This window comes from Lagopus leucura, unplaced genomic scaffold, assembly GCF_019238085.1.
Source record: "Lagopus leucura isolate 7727_CA_CO unplaced genomic scaffold, USGS_WTPT01 Super-Scaffold_810, whole genome shotgun sequence".
Lineage (NCBI taxonomy): Eukaryota > Metazoa > Chordata > Aves > Galliformes > Phasianidae > Lagopus > Lagopus leucura.
This window is the reverse complement of record NW_024962261.1, coordinates 13,482,960-13,501,382: the sequence shown is the minus strand read 5'-3', so window position 1 is coordinate 13,501,382 and position 18,423 is coordinate 13,482,960. Positions and strand designations below refer to the sequence as shown.

General features: G+C 37.8%; 1 long non-coding RNA gene across 2 annotated transcripts; it reads right to left on the bottom strand.

Moving 5' to 3' along the window:
* Window positions 1–1,890: 1,890 nt before the first annotated feature.
* On the bottom strand, window positions 1,891–18,073 carry LOC122177136. Of its 2 annotated transcripts, none has more exons than XR_006177959.1 (5): window positions 17,998–18,073; window positions 17,052–17,089; window positions 16,427–16,483; window positions 11,640–11,765; window positions 1,891–2,213 (listed from the first exon to the last, which is right to left on the bottom strand). It is a non-coding gene; the product is annotated as an uncharacterized LOC122177136 (long non-coding RNA). The 2 variants fall into 2 exon arrangements; XR_006177960.1 differs by having other exon boundaries at window positions 11,640–11,762.
* Window positions 18,074–18,423: the final 350 nt, after the last annotated feature.

Genomic DNA, 18,423 nt, shown 5'->3' with positions numbered 1-18,423 from the left:
GACCTGGACATAGTAGTTCAGATGGGGCCTCACAAGAGCAGAGTAGAGGGGGAAAATCATGTCCCTGTCCCTGCTGGGCACCCCTCTTGTGATGGAGCCCAGGATACCATTTGCTTTCCAAGCCGCAAGGGTGCCTTGCTGGCTCACGTTAAGCTTTTCATCTATCAAGACTGCCAGGTCCTTCTCTGCAAGGCTGCTCTCAAGAACTGCTCCTTGCAGTCTGTATGGGATTCCTCTGGCCCAAGTTCAAAACTTTGCACTTTGCCGTGTTGAGCCTCATCAAGTTCACCCAGGCCCAGCTTTCTAGCTTTTCTAATTTCAGAAGCATTTTCCTTCCCTTGAGGAGTGTAGAATATAGCTTAGTAGGAATAGGCTAGGCACCAGCATGCTGCAATGATTTACATCATTTCAGGATTACCAAGGCAACAGCAGACTTTTTCCAAATGTTATACAAGTTTTTCAGGACTTTCAGTAGTTCAGAAGTAAAGGCCAAATCACTGGGGGTGCCCACTGCTTTAGGCACTTGCCCATTCCATCCCACACTCCCTGCCACTCATAATTATCCCACCTTGGGGCAGATCTCTGGGTACCATTCTGATATAATTTTGTAATCTTAAACATAACCTGAAACACATTCATATCACATAGCAATAGGAGCATGAATATGACAAGGATATTCAAAATTCTCAAGAGCTATTATAACTAGCCTATGGAAAGACATAAATTTAAAAGAGAAAGGGAAGCAAAGCAAAGTGTATAATTACTAATAGCACTAGCGATATGGTTTCCAAAATCCAGAGATGACTGCAGTGCCAAATTCACGTACCACATTAGTTTCTCTGTTGCCAATTTTATCATAACATAAGCCAAGGCCACACAGTGGAGAAAAATAAAAGCCTTAACCAACCCCTGGAGAAGGCGAAAAACTACTTTTTCCAGAGTCCAATCCCATTAAAACCTCACGTTGTCTCTATATGAGTGGTACAGTGTAAAACATTGGTTCTTTTAAGGTACATAACTTCTGTGTTCCTATGTGTGGAGCTCTGTGCAGTGTACTAGTGCAGATCTTCTGGTGCACAGGACATGGTGTTTTTAATTTCTAAACCAAGAAAATATCCCTATGCCCCATGGAATATTGTACATCCTTAGCTTTTCTTCATTTATTGATTGATACTGTATACTGTTGACAGAAATGAAAGACAATAGTAAGAAAGATCCATATCTACATTATTTCAGGATATTTTTTTTTTTCAAAATTACTGATAATACAACAAGGACTACAAAAATTAGTACCACATTTGCAATATTGGCAATTCAGAGGCAATTCTTTATTTTTTAACTACTGTCTCCAAAAGCAGAAGTGCAGCAGGAACACACATCGGAAAAGAACACATCGGTATCCATTTTTATAAACAGAGCAAGTAAACTATGTACATTGTACATCAGATCGTATAAGCGTACTTACAACTATTTGACTACCTATGGATACAGCCTCTAATTCACTTTTTGATAGTGTCTCCTTAGATAGCTTAGGTACTAAATGGAAGTTATGAGCCTCAGTCCTTTACAAAATTCTCAAGTAGTCACTGACCTACTTGATTAAGCAACCAAGAGTTTTTGCAACACTTAAAAAAAAAATCTATTTATTAATGAGAGTTGGAATACCAATCCCAGTGATAAGAACCTCAAACAGTGATACAGTTCAACTAGATCAGATCAATTACATTTCAGTGAACCCAGGACAGCATTTTCAAAAGACCTACAGTTCTATTTTTGAAGTAATTTGTGGCCTTGGAAGTTCAAATCCCACTGAAATGTAATGTAACTCCAATTCACTTCTGAAGACTTTTAAAGTTTGCTTAATAAGCTTCCAAAGACCAAAATCTCACAGGTTTCAGTGGGAGATTTCTAGGGATTCAATGTTTTTAAGCAGTGTGGCATATATTTCTTTGTTGAAAGTGGGACTGAGACTGCTTTGAAGATGTACATATGTCCCAGCAAGAAAGTTCTCTAAAGCAGCATGAAAAGAAACCAGGAGGAGAAATGAACTGCTCTTCTGAAAACAAATCGCTTAGCACTGGCTGCCATGTAGAATAAGGTAGTTCATTTAATATCCTTGCTGTAATATACAACCTTATGTCCTTGATGAGATTTTTTGCAGATTACTCATGGTAATTGCACCGACAACTCTTCATTGAATTGAATTCTATGTCCTATAAACAACAGAACAATGGAAAATGTTTCATATCATTAATATTCAAAATTGATATGGTAAAAAATATTTTAGTTGAGCAAACAGGTGGAAATAATTTTATATTTTAATTATGTACAGGATCTGGCTGAGATGGAGTTAGTTTTCTTTAAAAAAGCTCATATAGTGTGTATATCTTGGCTTTCTGACCAAAACAGTATTGGTAATACACTAGTGTTTTATCTATTGCTGAACAGTGCCTGCACAACAATTTCTCTGTTTCTTGCTTTTTTCCCACCCCACTAAGTAGGCTAGCAGTGTGCAAGAATTTAAACTGATGGGCAAAGGGAACAGTTTTGCAGGGTAACTTCGAAAATGGTGAGTGATTGCTCTTGCACCACTTGGGTATTTTTTCTCCTTGCACTTATTAAATTGTCCTTATGTCCTGAGAGTTTTATCACTTTTGCCTTTCTGATTCTCTCCCTCATCCTATTGTGCGTTTGTAGGAGACTGTGTAGAGCTTAGCTGTCTGCAGATTGCTAATCTGCAAAAAATCAGCCCACAATTTTAGGTTCAGAATTTTAAATTGTATTTAGAACCATCGAACCACAGAGTCATAGAATTATAAAAATGTTTGGTTCAGGAGGTACCTTTAAAGAGCTAGTCAAACATCTCTTACTAGATCAGGCTGCACAAAGCCTCACCTAACTTGGCCTTGAATACTTCCAGGGATGGAGGATCCACAGTTTCTCTGGGCAACCTGTTACAGTGCCTCACTGCTCTCATAGTGAAGAGTTTCTTCCTTATATCTAATCTAAATCATTTCCAATTTAAAACCATTGCCCCTTGTCCTACAAGCCCTTGTAAAAAAGTCTCTCTCCATCTCTCTTATAAGCCCACTTTAAGTACTGAAAGGCTTCAGTAAAGTCTCCCTGGATCCTTCTCATCACTTGGCTAAACAACCCTCCTCAGCATTTCTTTGTAGGAGAAGGGCATTCATCTGGACTCTTCATGTCTCTCTTATGCTGGGGGCTGCAGAACTGGATTCCAGATGGGGACTGCAGACTGGATATAAGAGAATACAGTAGTAAGGGACAATCACATCCTTGACCTGCTGGCCACACTTCTTTTGATAAAGCCAAGGATATGGCTGGCTTTCTGCAATGTAAGCAGAAAGTGCCAGTTTGTGTTAAGATTTTCATCAACCAGAATACCTAAGTTCTTCTCTGCAGAGCTGTTCTCAATCCATTCATTGCTTAGCCTGCATTCATCTTTGTGATCGTTCTGATCCTTGTTGAGTTAAGTTGGTTCTGGAGTTTCAGACAGAGTTTGAAACAGCCCACAAGGCTAGTCACCATAATAATAATATAATGCTACTAAGAAAACAGTGTATGAAGTGCCTTAAATTGTGCAAAATGAAGCTATTTGAGCAACAGTAGTAATAGCTCTCAAGACAGTCCTTGTAAAACTTGTAAAAACAGATTCATCAGTTGAACGTATTTGGTTTGTTTTTATTATCTTTGATCTTTATATGAAATCTGTCACTGTATTACAGAAGCCTAAGGTCAGAATTCAGAATTTTCCTTCCAGATCAGCTCAAATGGTTTTCATCCCCATATTCATCACTCATATCTGTGTACACAAAGAAGTGGTAGGGATCCAAGCACAAAAGTGCTGCGCTGTTCTGCAGAGATTAGGGAGACGGCATTCCAATAGGAGGAAGTGGGGGAGAAATCAGTGCAGATGCTTATTATAATATAATTCTGTTGTACTCATCTAGTCAACCTGCTAGGGATCCCAACTCTTTGCAGCTGTGTAGTTGTTGCTTTGAAACACTTTTTGATTCATGTATTTTTTTTCTTTCCCAGTTCAAAGAGCATCAAAGTAAAAAGTTCAAAAAAATCCCTTTATTGCAATAATTTCTGTGTGCATGGAAGTGAATTTCTCACATGTCACAGCGGGTAATATTCACATAAAGTGTCAAATAAATTTCACAGAAGTATCATACTGTCCAAATAGCTCAGCTTAGGAAAAAGCTACTTGACTGTTAGTGGCTTTTGCATCTAAAATTGGCTCAGGAGCAGAAACAATTTTACTCCTGTAAGGTTTGGTGTTCTCTGGAATGGCTCATGGCTGAGAGGTAAGAGTCAGTGTTGTGGTGTAACCCCATAAGCAGCTTAGCACTGCACAACCACTCAATCATTTTTCTGAGCTGGTAGGGGAAGAGAACTGGAAAGATAAAAGTTCAAAAATACACAGGCTGAGATAAAACAGTTTACCAAATAAAGTTAAAGCTGCATGTGCAAGTGAAGAAAAACAAAGAATTCATTCTCTGCTTTCCATCTGCAAGCAAATGTTCAGCCCTTCCAAAAAAAGTGAAGCTCATCACAAATAATGGCTTTTTGGGAAGGCAAAATCGTCACCTCAAATGTCCCCTTTTCTCCCTCTTTATCCTAGCTTTTATTGGAATACGATGCCATATGGTGTGGACTGTCTCTCTTATCAGCTGTCCTTGGGTCAGCTGTCCTGGCAATATCCCCTCCCAGCTCCTTATAGGCAGTATCCCTAACCCAGCTTCCTAACTGGCAGGGCAGCACCAGAAGTAGAAAATTAATTGACTGCATAAGCATTGCTCTGCTACAATGAAAACTGTTATCAACACTGTTTCCATCAAAAAACATCAAAACACATACAAGTTTCTGAGAAGAAAATTAACTCTTTCCCAACCCATGACAGTAAAATTATTAATCACAGAAGAATCCAATGAGATCATCCATCTAGTTCTCAGAAGGGAGAACTTCAGTTGATACTTACTAATGGAGAGCAGACAGCCTTTTTTTCACCATCTGTAAGGCTGAATTAATGGATTAGCCTCAGGAGCTACGGATGATATCCTTGTAGGAAGTGAGCAATTGACACCAGTAAAAACAATGCATGACAAAATAATCAAACACTTATAAAAGTCGAATCTGACCAGACAAAATTCAGTCCCCACCTGGTGAGGTAAAATTTTGGGGCATTTGGTGGAAAAGTGATAGGGCCTGCATTCTGCAGGATACCCTCTCAGGCTTAGGCCAACTTAAAAGGTCAGAGAATAAAAAGGAGTTACAACATGTTCTCTGTCTTTTGGTTTTCTGGAGAAAGCATATCCCTAAATTCTCTATGATTGCACAATGGTTATATGATTTACTGTGGAAGGGAGCCTCATTAGAGTGGACCCAAATACATGAGCAGACCTTGCAGTTCCTAATACTGGAGGCTGCCACCCACCAGGCTTTGCATCTCATCCATCTTTCCAGCCCTGTTAAAATAGAATGGATTAATCAGGATTGGCTATACATCTCTGGCAAAAGGGTCCAGACGGTCTCATTAGACCTATTGGATTTTATTCCTGCAGCTTCAAAGATGCAGATAAACAATATTCTCAGCGGGAGAGGGGCCTGTTTGTTGATAGCCTGGCTATTAAGTTATCAAGTCAGCAATGTCTGGCACTCCTCCACCTGACAGGGTGGCACAATGTGTTTCTATCTGAAAGTGGTATGCTCAAATCGAACATTATTGTAATATCTTTACAGTCACAGAGGGTGTTCTGAAACCTGCTATACAGGATGATATTCCCTCTGCCACTAATACTGATCCTCTCCCCTCATCCAGACTGCTACCCCATACTCAGACCAGTTACAGAATATCTGGTTCACAGATGCCTTCACCAAGCATGAAAGAAAAGTATGGAAATGTGGGGAATTAATGGCTGTCTTTGATTTAACACCTTCTGTCCCAGGCCCTACCACTCTTAGCCATTACTCTCGATCCAGATGCAGAAAAGCTAAGTAAACTCTTATCTCCCTGGCCAGCCTTTGTTGGTTGACTTGCCGAATGTGGGGCCAGTTCACCTAACCTTGATTCCTTAAGAAATATGCTTGGGAAGTTAAGGATGCCCAGGAAAAGGGATATAAAATCAAGACTTGATGGATTATTCTCTCATTTTAACCATATGACCAAAGCCCAGAAAAGGGCAAGTCAATATCTTGTTTTATTTTACAGAAGACCCTTGTGGGACCTTGACTGAACACAGAAAGGCCAACGCCTGACTTTAATCATTTGTGTTTTGGTGATTATCTTTGCATTTTATTTTTACATTTTTGCATTATATTTTTACATTTTTGCATTATATTTTTACATTTGAGCAAAATGTCATTCTTGTTATTTTGGTGTATTGTTTGGGCTGCAACCCCTGTAACCATCAATTATCACCCCGGAGACTTTGGGGATGAGAGGGATAGTATAAAAAACTCTTTTAATCGAATGGCTGAACAAGTAGCAAATGTCTATAACAATAACTGTTGGGTCTATGAAAGACCCTTGAGACTTGAAACCTGGCCCTGGGTTTCAACTCCTATCAGCCCTGAATGGCTGGCAAGCAACAGCAGAATAGACCACAGTACTCCCTGGGAAGTTAGGAATACATGTCCATGACCAATCCAACATCCTGCTTGGGGAATTTATTGTCTGAATTATATTCAACCAGGTGATATCTATGTGTGGACTAGCAATTGCACTTGGGTTTATCGTAAAGTGGGTTATGAAACAGGACTCCTAATGGGAAGCCACATCTGGTGGCTGGTGAAGGGCCTGGAGTGACTGAAGGAACTGGGGCTGTTCAGTCTGGAGAAAAGGAGACTGTGGGGAGACATTGTTGCTCTCTTCCAATATCTGAAAGGTGCTTACAGCGAAGCCAGGTTTGTCTCTTCTCACTGTTAACAGGTGACAGGATGAGGAGAAATGGCCTCAAGTTGCACCAGGATAAGTTTAGTTTGGATATCAGAAATCTTTACAGGAAAGATTATTAAGCACTGGAATTGGTTCCCCAGGGAGGTGGTTGAGTCACTAAGATAAAGGAGAGAACGACAAATGATCTCCACAAGTGGGAATTTTTATCATTATCAGTAAACAGCATTTCAAGTTCACAAGTTGAAAATAAGAATCTCCTGCAAAAAAAATCAATTAAATCTTAAGGTTTTCTACAAAAACATCTCCTGTTTCTGTTAACAATGCACTACAGTCAGGCCAACCTGCATCTCTAGCCTTTGTGCAGTGAAGATCTGTCCACCAAACCATAGACTTGCTGACTCTCTTTGCAGTTCACTCCCAAAATCCAAACCCACAACTCCTACTGAAGGAAAGCTGATTTCAGAAGGAACATACCACATGCAGTATTTCAGGATAAGGCCTTTCAACAGCCTGGGCCACAGAGCTTACCTGACTCACAGTCAGATGAGCAATTAAAATTTTTCTTAGGTGTGGGTTTCCAGATATGAGGATATAAAAGAACTGGCATTAGAGAAACTTAGAGAATGGTAATGCTGTTTAAAGACTTAATTTAGTTCCAAGCAAAACTAAAACCCCCGAGAATTTCTTTTTCTGGAGAAAAGGAAGATTACCATAAATCCCATCAGTCCTTTGATTCCTAATCTAAGGTGGCTCTGGAAATAATATGCTTAAAATATGAGATGCAAAAAAAGACCACAAAACCAAGTGGTCTGTTCTTTCTTGTTCTAATTTATGCCCATTAAACCTTCTTAGAAGTCCAACTTCAGAATGCTTCATGTTTCAAATTCACTGCTTATGAAAAAGAAGCAGATAAAATCTTTCAATAATCTTCCTCAAGTGAGGCATAAACAACAACGCTTTGAAGATTGTCCTGTCCCACTGGACCCAGGGGAAGTTTTATCACCAGTTTAATCACAAGCAGAATGAATAATTTCGTCAGGAGAAATTGGATCAAGAAACAGATGAGGAACACAATATCATTAACTCACTGGCCCTTTCCTGACAGCATGAAATGTGTGCACAAAACAGAAACAGTTTATTTGGTTGTTAATTATATAAACAGAGAGATAGAGAAAGAAGGTCTTTTAACAATTAAGCTTAAATTTCTGATTGATACAGCTGTTTCTTTAATGTGCCCACCATATCATTTCTTCCATGATTTTCCACATGGTTCTTAGTGTCTTTTAAAAGCAGCTGCGCACAGAAAGCCTGATAGAGATTCACAACAGGAAGAATCCCAACAGGACTGCTGCTTTTCTATTTTGTTTTGAATACTATATAAAATGCTTTAAAGTGCTAATTAAAGTAAAAAACCATGAGCACTCTCAAATGAAGGCTCCTGTTCCAACATTCACTCATCTCTTTGTGCCAGTACTGTTGAGTTTATAATCCTAGATACTAAATAGGCAACTACAAACGGGGAAGGAGAAAAAGCAATGTTTCTGGGAAATGTCTGCATGAAGGATTCAGCCTTCTTTCTCTCTTGTTCTGTCTTGCTCTCTATGGTGTTCTCATCTGAAACTGTGGGTGCATGGAGAGGCTTTTCATCACTCTACTCAGAAAATGACAAAAGATCAAGTTCCACCAGTAGCTTTAACATGAAATGTGATATTAAATTTTTTATTATATTTTCAGGCTCAAAATAGTTTTACTGCAGTAGTAAATGAAGACACCTTAATCTCTAATTTCACCAAACAATATATTGTACATAGCAGAAAGCTTTCTGGAGACATGATGAGAAAATCAACAGCATATGAAAAATAGTAGATTTATACAGACATTTGAGTTGTTTAAATCGATGTCATACCAGATCATTCAATATTGTGCCTGTTAGCTTAGCATAAAGTTTTGAAAGGTGCTTTCACAGTATCACAAGTTGCTTCAGTTTATCTCAGAAAGTACCACTTAGATAAGGCCTTTCAGAAACAGAAAAGGCAGATGAGCTGGCCAATTTTGCTACTTGCATGTTCATCCCTTCTTTACAGAGTGTGATGCAGGGACAAGGAAAGAGATAATTAGTGCTACAAGATTCTATGGTCCTTTCAGGAGCTTTCAGGTCCTCGCAGGAGACAGTGGTCAAGCTGGCCTGAAACAGCCTTCATCAAGCCTTGTATTATTAACAAATTTAGGGTGTTTTTTTTTAAAGTGAAATCTGTGTCTAAAGTCCTTCTTGTTAATACCTGCGAGATTCTTTTGACAAACATACATTTTATTGAGGAAGATGTATTTTTGAGAGAGATGCTGGAAAACACTTAAATTTAGGACACATTAACAATTGCGTGCATTGGACAGAGAAGTAATTGAACCAGTTACTACTACTCATACTTATGTATTTTGGAAATATAACGGCATTATTTTGTTTTTAAAAGTTATAGGTCATATCAATTAAAATATAATGAGCAAGTATTAAGTATGTTCACATCAGTACACTTCTATTTGTTCTAAAATATTCTAAATTATTAGACTTAGACTTATTATTAGAACTTAGACAGTTGAGCTGTGGTCTTTAGTGAAGAGTGTTTATTTATCTAATAATGTATGGACCTATTCATTTTCATATATTCTGTGCTGTGTTGGTTCTTCTTGTCTTAAAGACAGGGTTCTGTTCGCCACTGGTGAAAAAGCATAGCTAATGGTCATGATTACATTGAAAAAAGCCTTGTTTTATGCTGAGTTATTTGCTCTATCAAATAGTGTTCTTCTACTCTTTGTTGTAGTTTCCATGGAAAATGATAGGAAGCATTTCTTTTGGAGTGATCTGCATAGTTGTATTTAATTGTTATTGTGTAAGGATGGAACTCAGAAAGAGATAGATTTTCTGGTCCACTCATTCTCTTAGAAGGATTTTCTAGACACAGTGCCTCCAGTGGTTGGAAACTTCTTCAGCTCATCACACAAGAACAAAAATCCTTTCAAATGATTTTCACAAGCAATTGCTTCAATGCAGAATTAATCTTCAACTGTTTCTTGAGATGTGAAGTATTTGTGCTCAAAGCTCAAATCCACTCGGTCCACTTGGACTCATGTTTCTACCTCAGTGAGTGAGACAGTGAAATTGGGAAAAACAGAACAACATTCCTGTGGTACAATTTCATACAAAATGAAAAAAGAAAAAAAAGAAATGCCAAGAGGTGGAGTCAGTAATGTGTAATAATAAGGAAATTGCCATAAAAGAAGTGGAGCTCCACTGAAGCTAGATCTTCAGTATCTCAGACATGTGGATCCTTCTCATGTCAGCCATCAGGTTTCAAGGATATTACAGAATTTATTTATTACAGAAAATCCCCCACTTTACCTCTCCTAGAAAGAAAAAAGTGGCACTTCAAAGATGTTATGCTATAAAATTTCCTTTAATTACCTTTGAGGAGTATAGAAGTTTCCAAAGGCTTTTCATCCCTTCTCTCACTCAGTTTTGGCCTTTAAAGTGTTTCCAACTTTCTGACCCTTTCCTCCTGCTGCAGAATGCTATCAGTAATCCCTTCTGGTTTCTGATGCCTGCAGTGAGAATTGAGTGCACTCATTCCAGCCTAAAAAGTTATCTGGAGTAACTGTGCCAAGCTTCAGTCTTTGTAGCAGTAAAGCTGAGCAGGACCGAAGCAGAAGTGGAAGAACTGCATTTATAATACACAAAGAAAAGCAAGAGGAGGGAGAGAGGGCTAGAAGAGGGAAAATATTTTATGCCTCTCTTGCAATAAAATTAACTATCTGGATACTCAGAGGCAAATACAGGAAGCTGTATTTGTCTGCTGGAGAAATTCATTTATTTTCAATAGTAAATCTATTTGAAATATCTAGAAGAGTTTATCTACACTGAAGAGTAAAGTTGATACCCTTAAATCTAAGACGTTTGTCTAAGTCTCAGATTAGTTTTGATGCTTAGTGAAGGACTCTGTAGAAAGAGTCTATTCCTCTGTTCTGAATAAAACAATACATTCAGAAATATATTCAAAACATCAATATATTGACACCACATTAGCCTATCTTTGCAAACACATTTCTACTCTATGGAAAATGCATCTGTCATCCACAACTGTCAGTGAGTAAGGTGTCTTGTAAGTACAGATCTTATTCTGACAGCAAATCCTAGTATACTGATTGCTCAGGTGAACACTTACATGTTTCGGTCAGTACATACCCCACTAGACATTCCTGTGGATGCAAGGTCCTTACTGCATGTGGTTCAGGTATCTAGCTGCATGATCATAATTGCCAACATAGGGTCAAAAGCAGAAAGGTGTTGTTTAACACTTCTGGAGGCAGAGTAAGAGCTGCAGGATCTTTTGATCCTGCAGAGATCTTTTGATCTCTGGTCTTCACTTGCACATCCTGGCTGTGCTATAATAAAATTAGAAATGGTCCATATGAAAATATCCTAGAGGAGAATGGTGAGCGTGTGGATGTACTCATAGAGGAGATTCTTTTCTCCACAAGAAGTGCATCTATTTCTGTTTAAATAACATAAATTGGATAAATTATGAGGTATGCCAAGATACTTTATAAAATATCACAGTCCAGTGATCTACCCTACAGATTAGGTCTGTTAGTCATTTAAAATAATCAAGGGCTAAGAAACCAAAGAAATGCTTCAATGGATAAATAGTTCAAGAACTGTGGTTACCTCTCCATCAACAGTTTTGCAGTTGATCCACTTTTCTTGTTCTGAACAGTGTTCTCTCAGGGCCAGTACCTTCTGTTTCAGTTTGGTGCGTTCAGAAGCTGTGCTATTACCAGCAACTTCATCCTGCTTCATCACAACAATACATAACGTTGCTAATGGTAGGGATTGCTTATTATTTCTATGTAACATTCTCCAGTAAGCAACAACTCTGCGTGTCAAGTAAGGAATTGCACATTTCCTACAACATGTAAAGAAGCCCCATCCTCAAAACAAAAAATAAAATGGTATTTATTAGGTTTGTACCATCTCTTCCAAGGCTTCCTGCTCTAGAATGAAAAACAGCTGTTTGCTGTTTTTTAATGCACATCCTTTCTGAATGAAGAAGCAGAACTAATCACCTACGAGATGGATAAAATTTAAAATAAGTTATTGTCACATAAGATTTATGTAAAGGATTATAGAAAGCTAAAGAAAGAGAAAAACATACAAAAGCAAGTTCTTGCAGAAGAATAGTGCACAAAAATTCACAGAAAGCATTCTGCCACTTCAGAGGTTTAAACTGCATAAGCTTTCTCTTACGTAAGTGAAAAGTAGTTTATATTAAGGCTACAAGTGATCTGCAGCAGCAAAACTTGCAAGCTCAATTATTAGCGTGCTAAATTCAATGACCTCCTTCCACACGCAACCTTTGTCACGTAAAGAAAAAAAGCTAATTTTTAAAGGCTGAGTTGATAATTTGACGGAAGTAACAGGAAGTAAAGAGATAGCATGGGGTTTTTTGGTTGTTTTTCTTTTTTTCCTAAGAACGGCATTATAGATGAGCAGGTTAGAAAATGGTAATTACTTAATTGTTTGGAATAGGACCTTTCATTGACACTTTGCTGCAAAGGTGGAGTAATTACAGCTGAATTTCAATGGATCTCCTGAGGAAACACATGACATTCACATTGATACCAAACAAGTTTACAGTGGTTCTTTCTTTCATAACAAAATCATAATGTTGTCAGTGAATGCCATTAGGATCTTGGTCTGCTTTAGGAAGCATTTCCTTGAATTTAAAAGCATCTATTTCTCCCAGTCCAATCAGCTGACTGCGCAATTTCTAGAAATACAGTGAAAAAAACAAGCTGCATAGACTGTAAGAGTCATCTTTTACATGCCCAGTGCTCAGTGCTGAAATGCTTTGCAGCAGCTTTCTTCTAGCAGAACCATCATACATAGTATTGCCTGACATAGTATTGCCACTCTTGAAATACAGAAGCATTATCATTTCCAAATCTTTCTGCCATAAGAACCCAAAATAAAGTTAGGATTTTGCAGTGTTACTGACTCTGTAGTCTTTCAAATACTCATTATCTACCGACAGCTACTTTGCTGCCTCACCATTAATCCATATCATACCTCTTATGTAGTCCTGTCCTGCTTCTCCACTAGTAGACACTTTGCAAATTATCAGTGATGTATGGTAGATTTTATTTCGAGACTGATACACTTCTGCTGTGACTCAGAGACACACAGGCAAATCTCAAACATTTCCAGGTGTAATATGACTGGACTTTGACCCTGCAGTCACAAACTTTTCTTTACAGACACGTCACAAAAATAATTTTTGTTGTTGTCAAATTGATAATTCTTATCACTTTTTATTATATATGTAACTACCATTTGCCTGTTAGGTTATATGTCAGTCATTACTATAGAGAATCCTTAATAAGAATTGAGATGTAATTTCCTACCGAAGAGTTTGAGAGGGAAATTTTGAATCTGTCAACACTCAACTTGTAGTCTCCCTGACTTTAAGAACTCAGAGTGCCAAGATGTGTGGAACATATCCTGCTGTTACAGGTTCTGCAAAAGATACACCTGAGGTACTGCTTTCTTCCTCCCTAAGTAATCCAGTAAACTCCCAACTATAAGAGCTGTTGGAGCAAGGCAAAAAGAAGAATCTCCTAAATAACACTTAGTTCATTATCCTTGTGATTTGCATAATTTCTGTTATAGAGTTATGCAGTGTGTCCTTAAAAGGACTAGACAGATATAAAGTTTGCCTTTTGCCCAGCACCCAGAGAAGTTCAGCATCAGGCAGTCTTAAAATTTAATGTAATCCTGGCACCAGTGTGATAGGAATATAAATCTTAAAACACTTTTTAAATTAATTGGACATGCAAGTAACAGAGACAAATTCAGTTTAAGACTGCCTGTGTGACAGCATTTATTATCTTAGTCACAAAGACTGAACTGAGCAACTGACTGCCACACGGAGTGAGATGGAACTTGGGTCCAGCCCAAGAGCCAGATGAGCCAGAGGTAAATGCTGAGAAGAAAAATGAGCCTGACCCTGCTTCAAAAACTTTACTTTGTTGAAAAAAAATGAAGTCATAGATTGTGCTAAGTAATTAACATATTGTCTGACTGCTGTCTCTGGGGGAACTGCAGCAGGGAGCAGTCCTGTCCAAAGACAGCAGCCATACCAGGCTGCCCATGAGTCACTGCCAAAAGACATGCTGCAAGGGAGGCAAAAAGAGCAAAGACAGCTCTGATTTTTGAGTCCTCTCAGTACTCACAGATGACTATCAGGCTTCTTGGCAAAGCCAGTTTTGTTCAGCTCTGAGCCAGGTTTTAAGATGCAGTTAGATGGTTCACAGTGACCTGTGTGCAAGTATAGGACAACTTGTAATCAACACAGTGAAAGCTAATTTTTTTCTCAATTTCCCCCAAGAATCAGGTAAAAATATCAGTACTCCTATTTGCTGTTGGTTTTACATTTCTGATTCAGGTAATAAGAAGTTTAGTGATACAAACCTAATGCTTATATACATTTTTGAAAGTCAATTCTGTTAAACACTCCAAAGATTCTATCTTTCCTCTGTGCAAATCAGCATACTGGAAACATGGTTCAATTCCCAAGAAAGCCAATGGGGAGTCTTTAGAGCTGAAAGATTTTGAAGACAGCAATCCTACTATAACTTAAAATGTGGATTCTTAGCATTTCATACTTAAACAATCAGTTTAAGTGTTCTTAGCAGTACCCTGCTAAGAATAAAAAAAAATCCCTTCTTGTTGCAAAAACTGCAGCTGATTGTAAGTTACATAAATTAGCTTGGTCCAGCAGGATATTTTGATGAAGCAAAGAAATGCTGTATGGACTTTCTTATTAGCGGGTCTTGCTTCTGTACGTTAGAGAATCAGATAATTTGTCTAGAGACAGACAAAAAGGGAAAAAACTTTAAAATACTTTTTTTTTGCGTAACTAGTTCCATCCAATAGTGTCAGGAAAGTGTAACAGAAAGAAGCATAAAAGGGGCTCCTTTTAACATTCAGAAGATGCATGAAAGATTTTTTTTTTTGCAGGGCTAATTTAGTATCTACCACACAACAGCATAGGAAGTATCTCAGAGGACAAAAAAATGAAGTTAAATACAGTTGCACTTCAAAAACCCCAATGATCCTTACAGTAAGGGTTCTGTTTGTGTACCAAAATCTTTTTTAAAAGAAATTTTTAAAAAATGAGAAATCCTGTGTACTGAGCTTCAAAATCCCAGTTTGTTTAGCTTAACATACAACAAAGAAATATCTCTAGCTGTTCTAATCTGAGATCCAGTCTTGAAGAATTCTGTTTACTTAATTCTCACTGCCTCTGTGCGAGCATCCTGTCTACAAGCAGAGGAAAGCTATCCTTATCTGGATAAATCCAGCATGTCTCCTGATGAATGCTATTTTATCTCTATTTTGACAGAATCTCTTTAATGTGACAGATACAATTTGAAGCTACTTTCATGTCAGCTTTTTATTTTCCCCTTCCACCATCTAATAGGGTCTGATGAAATAAGCTGAGAAGCACAAATTGAGTCTTTGAACTTACAGTGATGAACAGTTTGAAAGCTCCCTTAGAGCATACACCTGGTTTATGAGATTAAGATATTATTTTGTAGTTCATTATTACTTCTGTACATCAGTTCCTCTCAGTCATGCCACATATACATGGAGTATAACTTGCTGAGTCCTGTTGAAGCAGTTATCAGTATCATAAAGAGTCTCTGACAAGCAATGGTGCAGAGTTGCCCAAAGAATAGTGTAAAAAATCCATATAGCACATTGCAGGTACACTTAGCAATTAACGAGCAAATGACCAAGAAATACAAATGGGTACTGTTCTGTTAATTTATTATGAGGAAAAAAAAGTGTTATGCATTTACAAACATTGTGGAGAATTCTTGAAGGCTCTTGGTTGACAGAACATAGACACAGCAGGCCCACTCCTACATATATTCAAGCATGAATAGTCCAACTGTAGGGATAGACTTCCATAAATCATTCCTGCCACTTCACAAACATTTATTCCTGTTCTAGAAATTGATCTAAAAGTTCAAATAGTTTTAATTTAGTGAGAAGGAAAGAAGGATGAATTTTCACTGTCTACCCACAAAACAAAATTGGCTTCTTAGCTAGGTTGTATCAAAATTGTTGGCTAAGAAAAAAGATGCTGCAGGATTCAGTGGGAAATAAGCAGAGAACTACACGGACATTAAAGACTGTCACTTATTTAAGAGCAGATCTAAGACCTTTGATGCACCATTTCTTGCTGTATTCCTATAAATAGAAAAGCCACTGGCCAGACTTTGTAAAAACAGAAGTATTTCCTAAACCTAGTAATAAATTTAAATATTGTTCTGAGCAGATGAAAAGAGAGAAAACAGAAACATTAGTCTTTCTGAAAAGACTGAGAATTTTTTTGTTGTTTCAAGATAACATCGGCAACCAGTTTTGCAATAGGGATACTTGCTTACCAGAATCATGGAAAGGAAATAACTAGCTTCAAGTCTGCGGTGTTAATGGTGACATACCTGGAGATGAACAAAAAAAAAATTTTGTAGGCTTCTTTATTGGAGTAGTCCAGGCATTTTGAAATTATGTATCCTCATAATATAAGATTGCCATTGCTGATAACAGTCCATGAATGTTCTATTTAAAATCCTCAGGACCAAACGCTGATAGATTTCCCACCCAAAATTTTCTTGACCTGCCTGCAGCTTTGTTTCACTTGGTTTAGTGGTGAGAGCAATTTTGCTGGTTCATTTTACTTTCTTCATATGATACACCTACAATGTTGCACAGACATCAGTAACAAGCCAATATTTTGTGTCAAATTAGATATCCACAACTCTAGCATAATATTGTGGTGTATAGAACTAAAGATCTAGCATAATAGGAGAGGCTAGAAAGAGTAGAGACATGGTGCATGCTATAAAGGAATGCAGGTGTGGTTGAACAAGAAGTGGGCCAGAGGACTGGCACTGGTATTCCATAGGTATGAGCAATCAATCAGTGTTAACTCACCAAGTTAAAAAAAATGGCTGGACACAGAAAATAAACAATTGAATAAGAAAAAAAAAAACAAAAACAAATACTTACTTTTAGGGACAAGAGAACAGAGAATTTTGCAGTGGGCACTGTAAAAGAAGTCAGACATCATATTTTCAGACCAATGAAGAAAGAACAAAAATTGAAAAAGCCTGTCAAAACTGACCACAGGTGATCCTTAAAGGAAGAAAAAAAAAAACAAAACATAAAGAAATAAACAACCTCTTTCTACCAGTGAAGGAATAGCATCAAGAACAGGACAAAACTACCAACCTTAGGAACAAGAGGCACTGAGAAAAAGCAAGCATAACACCAGCAAAATAGATAGGAAATGAAGAAGTGGGTGTATAATAACTGCATTATCATCATCATCATCATCACTATTATCATCATTAGTATCACTATCATTATCATCATTGCAATAATTAGATCTGGAATGATAATGATTAAGCTCTCAATTATACTAAATGTAAATTCTTTGCTTTACATAAGATATGCCACTTATTTGCCCCTAAATAATTATTTAAGGATAACAATTGCAAGTCAAATGCTTTTGCTCATTCATTCAAGTCATAAACACAAGATTACAAATGAAAAATTTTAATATATGAAGACATACAAATCTGAAGTCCTCCTTGCCTAGCCTAGAGACACTTGTCAAGCTTATCAGCCTATCTCACACTTCTTTACCAACAGGAAAGAGACAAAAAACAATTTTTCTAGTTTATGTCTTGGTCTAGACATACAGCCCAGCACGAAAGAGTGGATACCAGCTGCCAATCAACTGCAAACATCAGCAAGTCTGAGCCCGCCTCTTCACGACATTGAAATCAGTAGCGGTGCAACACTGAAATAAAATAAAACTAAAAACTAAAACTAAAACATTTATGCAAGTCTGAGAGAAAATTAGCCAGCAAATGTTTGTGCTGCATGGTGCTCTAGGAAATGCTGGTGTTACTACATAAGTGTATGGGATAACAGACTTTCAAGAACTCACCCAGAAGATCCCCACTTTTCCCAGTCTCTCTGCCACAGTGCTCCTGCTCATGTCTGAATCACAGAAGCTCTGTTGGGGAGGGGATGGGGAGGATGATCTGCTTATTGACTGTTGTACAACAGAACCATAGGCACTGACTGCCTCTGGGGACAGAAAAAAATATAGCATGCAGAAGTAAGACAACTGATCAATTTGTAATTTCTCCTCAGTGCAAACAAACGCTGGCAAGAGACCCGGGATGGGTCTAGGGAATTAAACTATGGCACTTGCATGGGGAAGGTCCCACGGTCTCTAGCCAAATCAGTAGCTCTTAATAAAGCCTGTGTATTTAGAGAAAGCTCCAGAGAGAGCTCAGAAATATTTACTTCAGTTCAAACTTTTCTGACAGAGACAAAGCTCTTTCAGCTATTAAATGAAGATACAATC